We start from the raw sequence: 6,000 nt of genomic DNA, 5'->3' as shown, positions 1-6,000 counted from the left end.
GATCCATGGCTGTGTGGGAACAGTAACCCTAACCCTGTAGATGGGCTAGGGCATAGACGCGGGAGGGCGCTACAGCATCCCCTGAGAAATCTGAATAAAAAAATGTGATTTAGTGTACTGCGCTTTTAATAGTCCTTTATTAGTGAAACTATATGGCTATGGTTTAAGGGTTATGTTTAAGGTGAGGGTGGAGAAGTCCTAATGATCCCAGATAACACTGACCATTACTTGAGCATCACATGGTCAGAGAGAAAGAGGTGAAGTGAGAGATTTCATGTAGCGTTCAAAACAACTGGGAACTCGGAAATCTCCGACTTCAGTGTGTTCAAGACAACTGGGAACTCTGGGAAGAAAATAAATAAATAAATATATATATACACTGCTCAAAAAAATAAAGGGAACACTTAAACAACATAATGTAACTCCAAGTCAATCACACTTCTGTGAAATCAAACTGTCCACTTAGGCAGCAACACTGATTGACAATAAATTTCACATGCTGTTGTGCAAATGAAATAGACAACAAGACACCCCCAATAAAGGACACCCCCAATAAAGGAGTGGTTCTGCAGGTGGTGACCACAGACCACTTCTCAGTTCCTATGCTTCCTGGCTGATGTTTTGGTCACTTTTGAATGCTGGCGTTGCTTTCACTCTAGTGGTAGCATGAGACGGAGTCTACAACCCACATAAGTGGCTCAGGTAGTGCAGCTCATCCAGGATGGCACATCAATGCGAGCTGTGGCAAGAAGGTTTGCTGTGTCTGTCAGCGTAGTGTCCAGAGCATGGAGGCGCTACCAGGAGATAGGCCAGTACATCAGGCGACGTGGAGGAGGCCGTAGGAGGGCAACAACTAAGCAGCAGGACCGCTACCTCCGCCTTTGTGCAAGGAGGAGCAGGGGGAGCACTGCCAGAGCCCTGCAAAATGACCTCCAGCAGGCCACAAATGTGCATGTGTCTGTTCAAACGGTCAGAAACAGACTCCATGAGGGTGGTATGAGGGCCAGACGTCCACCATCATTTGCAAATAAATTAATTAAAAATTCTATAATGTGATTTTCTGGATTTTTTTTTTTCATTTTGTCTGTCATAGTTGAAGTGTACCTATGATGAAAATTACAGGCCTCTCTTCTTTTTAAGTGGGAGAACTTGCACAATTGGTGGCTGACTAAATACTTTTTTGCCCCACTGTATATTTAATAATATCCGACTTGTGTTACAACTTATTGACTATTCTGATCTAATCTTCGAAGAGAGTTTTATTGTCTTCTTAGACTTTTATATAGCCTTTGATACAGTGGAACATGAGTTTCTATTTCTCTCCCTTGAGGAATTTTGCTTTGTGGAATTATTTTGTAGTACTATTAAAACTCTTTATATGAATGGGAACAGTTCCATTAAATTAAAGCATGGCATTTCTCCTAGATTTGATTTGAAAAGAGGAATTAGGCAAGGTTGCCCAATGTCGCCTTACCTCTTCCTGCTTGCAACCCAACTTCTTACAAGTTCTGTTAAATCCAGCGATATAAAAGGGATCTCTATTGCTGACAGAGATATTATCATAAGTCAGCTTGCAGATGACACCACCCACTTTTTGAAAGATGCTGAACAGATTCCTAGAGCAGCCGATAAATATATTTTTCCAAAGCATCTGCTCTTTGCCTATACCTTAATAAGTGTGAATTGTTTGCTGCTAAAGTGTGATACCCTCTATATGCAATATTCCAGTCAAGGAAAAAGTAACATACCTTGGGATTACCATATCTAAGGATCAACAGGAAAGATGCTCATTACATTTCATATTATTGAAAAAAAACTACAAGTTTTTTTGAACCATTGAACCATTTTTTGAACCATTGGTTGCAAAGTGATTTATCCTTGAAAGCTTGAGCATTGCTTTCTGAAGCTGAAGGTAACTCCAGACTTACATTTGCAGCCCAGTCCCTCCATCTTGACAACAAAATAGGTAAAGTGGTCGGCCAGATGCATTTCAACTTCATCTGGAAAAATCATACACATTATATTAGGAAATCTGTCGTTATGAACACGTGAATATGGTGGTCTCAATTTTTGGGGATTTTCCTACTTTGAATAATACTTTTAAGATAAATTGGGCTAAACATTTCTTATAGAATCCAACTTCAATTTGGAATTTCATCCCTCATTATATCTTCTCCCGTTTTGGTGGCTTCAATTTTATGTTACTTTGCAATTATTGTTTTTAAAAATTGTATTTAACCTTTATTTAACTAGGCAAGCCAGTAATAAACAAATTGTTATTTACAATGACGGGCTACCCTGGCCAAACCCGGACGACGCTGGGCCAATTGTGCGCCGCCCTATGGGACTCCCAATCACGGCTGGATGTGATGCAGCCTGGATAACATTGATAAAATTCCTACAAAATGATCTGCTTTTCATGGACAAGTATTCTTAGCGTGGTTGTTAATATATAAACATGATTTTTTTTTCCTGCATAGGTATTTCATTTGGAAGGATATTTTGTATAGAAAAAAGTATTTATTTAATCATAATTATATCCTGCTGGTGAGTAAACTTTTTAATGCAGAAGGATTGTTACTTAATTATAAGGAATTTATATCTCATTACAATATCCCTGTTACAGCTAGAGAGTTTGCCATAGTCTTTGATGCTATTCCATTTGGAACTCTCATGTTATTTAGAGGTGTAACAAGACCTCACCTTCTTGACATACCCTCGCTTAATCCAGTTGACTCTTCAGTAGGAAAAATGTGTTTCTCCTTGTTCCCTCAGAACAGATCTATACGTGCTTTATTTCAAAGGGATATTGTATCCATTCCTTATGTCACAACTTACTGGAATACATCTGTCTAAAATATCTGTTGGGGAAAAGTCTGGTTATTACCACACAAATACCTGCTTGTTAACAATGTCAAAGAGGTCTCTTTCAGAATGATCAATAAGTATTACCCTGCAAATCATTATCTGAAGAAACTCAAAAAAGATATTCACAATTTTACCTCATAAATCTAATTGTGGTAATGGCAAAATTTCATATTCATAAATGTAAATTCTCTAATAAAAAACACTCTTCCGTGTTCTTCCGGAATTTGAACAGTACATTAAGACCATTCTACATTATTCTAATAAGAAAGCTGTTAAAACAATCAATATGTGTGTATATTTTAAGGTCTTTGTATAATCTGTCATTTGTTTTACCCTCATAAATCAAATTTTGCTAATGGCAAAATGTCATATTCATAAATGTAAATTCACTAATAAAAAAATACTCTTCCGTGTTTTCTGTAAGGAATTTGAACAGTACATTAAGACCATTCTACATCCTTCTAATAAGAAAGCTGTTAAAACAATCAATATGTGTGTATATTTTAAGGTCTTTGTATAATCTGTAATTTGTTTTACCCCTTAGCATATGGTATCATTGCCTGTTTGTATATATATATATACACACACAAAAAATAAACATTAAAAAAATAATAAAGAACACATGTATTGTCGCTCTCTGATGACGTCCATCCGGAATCTGCGGGACTGGTTCAGGACACGGCATGGTTCGGATACATAGAAGAAGATAAAGCTATAACTTGACATTTTGAGTGTTTTCTACGTGTGTCAAATAACCAGTCAAGATGGTGAAGCCACGGTTCAAGGGGAAAAGCACGATAAACACATCGGCGGCCAGCAGTAATCCTGGTATGTTACAGTCCATGCTCTATGTAACGTTACTGTTTGTTTACAGCTAATGTTAGCTAGCTAACGCGATAGACTTTCTCTCTGATAGATCTGTCTGTTTCTTCTAACAACACAGACACATTTGGTCCATATGTGACATTCGTGTTAGCTAGAAATGGAAACGTATACAATATGTTTGGCACTGACATAATTAGTTCAGTAACTAGCTACAACGTAACTTCCCATAACACAATTGAGAACTACACTTCTTATATGGATTTCCAATATTGTTCTGACACTGACAATTAATTAACCCAAAATACCACCACACACCTATAATCTCTAACACTGTGTGGCATATATCACCATAACCTTACGACTCTACCCTTTACAGACCGACCAAAGACTCCTGCAGGTTCAGGCAACAGCATGAGGGACCTGGCAACTGTCAGGCGTCTGAATATGTACAGACAAAAACAGAGATGGTAAATGGTGGAGAGAAAACAACATGTGACACTTCCATATGAACTCTTTCCTTTAATGCTAGTGTAACTCTCAGGTCAACAGTTGACACTTTACCCAGATCAACCACACCAGTTCCTGGTATTCTATATGTAGCTCCTCTTCATTTAAAAAAAAAAATGATTGTGTTGTAATATATTTGACTCTAATATAATTTCCATGCACCTGCTTTTGTGGCCACTGACTATTTCCTCTGCCATTTGCAACAACAGAGGCCAGGTGATCAAGCGTTTGTCGTACCAGTTCACTGTGGCTGATGGGACACAGGCCAGAGTGGAGCCCAACATCAAATGGTTTGGTGAGTAGTGCTGTTAACTGCAATTGCCACACTGTCTCAAGTTAATCCACAAATTCTCTTGGCTCTGTTTTTATTATTGATTTGACAGGTATAATGGCAATTTGTCTCACAATTGATTGGCTCGTTGAAGCAAGTTGAAACTGTATACAGAATGGTGGAGTTCTTGTCAATAATGTCTAGCAAACTCTTGATTTGTAAGAATAAATCTGTTTTATGCCTTTTTTAAATATCTGTGTATGGAGAGATAAGATGGCAGCCTCAACTTTCTCACACACACACACTGGTTAATTCTTCCCCTCTGGTCTCCACTGTCTCAGCAAACACTCAGGTCATCAAGCAGTCATCCCTACAGAAGTTTCAGGATGAGATGGGTGCGGTGAAGAAGGACCCATACCGCGTGGTAATGAAACAGAGCAGGCTGCCCATGTCCCTCCTGCACGACAGAGTCAAGGCACACGTGAGTACCAAGCAGGGGCGCATTCATTTGAGCACACTGGTGTTGTCACGATACCAGCATTTTGACATCGATACCAGGTTTAGTATCAGGACACTGAAATAATACATTTGCAAAAAATGTAACAGAATAACCACTGGCCTTTATTTATTTTTAACATTGAACAATATGTTGATAGCTAGTTTTATTTTTTATTTAACCCATATTTAGTACAACATCTAATATATTCAATTTCTTTCAAAAAAATAAAACGCCATATTAATTACCCCCAAGAGTTATTTTGACTATTTTCTACATTGTAGAAAAATAGTGAAGACATCAAAACTATGAAATAACACATGGAATCATGTAGTAACCAAAAAAGTGTTAAACAAATCTAAATATATTTTTGATTCTTCAAAGTAGCCACCCTTTGCCTTGATGACAGCTTTGCACACTCAATCAGCTTCATGAGGAATGCTTTCCCAACAGTCTTGAAAGAGTTGTCACATATGCTGAGCACAGCTTTTCCGTCACTTTGTGGTCCAGCTCATCCCAAACCATCTCAATTGGGATCAGGTTGGGTGATTGTGAAGGCCAGGTCATCTGATGCAGCACTTCATCACTCCTTCTTGGTCAATTAGCCAGTGAACAGTTGATGTTACTTGAACTCAATAAGCATTTATTTGGTCTGCAATTTCTGAGGCTGGTAACTCTAATGACCTTAACCTCTGCCGCAGTCATGGCGGTCCTCATGAGAGCCAGTTTCATCAAAGCACCTGATGATTTTTGAGACTGCACTTGAAGACACTTTCAAAGTTCTTGAAATTTTCTGGATTGACTTATCTTCATGTCTTAAAGTAATGATGGATTGTCGTTTCTCTTTGCTTATTTGAGCTGTTCTTGCCATAATATGGACCTGGTCTTTTACCAAATAGGGCCATATTCTGTATACCCCCTTTACCCTGTCACAACCCAACTGATTGGCTCAAATGCATTAAGAAGGAAAGAAATTCCACAAATGAACTTTTAACAAGACACACCTGTTAATTGAAATGCATTTCAGGTGACT

The 6,000-nt window shown here is 38.2% G+C and overlaps 1 pseudogene; it reads left to right on the top strand.

Annotated features, from left to right (window-relative positions):
* The first annotated feature begins 3,526 nt into the window (after nt 1-3,526).
* Nucleotides 3,527-6,000, top strand: part of LOC135520101 (nucleolar GTP-binding protein 2-like) — a 33,766-nt pseudogene continuing 31,292 nt past the window's right edge.

Source organism: Oncorhynchus masou, chromosome 29, assembly GCF_036934945.1.
Source record: "Oncorhynchus masou masou isolate Uvic2021 chromosome 29, UVic_Omas_1.1, whole genome shotgun sequence".
NCBI classification, from domain to species: domain Eukaryota; kingdom Metazoa; phylum Chordata; class Actinopteri; order Salmoniformes; family Salmonidae; genus Oncorhynchus; species Oncorhynchus masou.
Note: the sequence above shows the minus strand (reverse complement) of the source record. Positions and strands in the feature narration are given on the sequence as shown.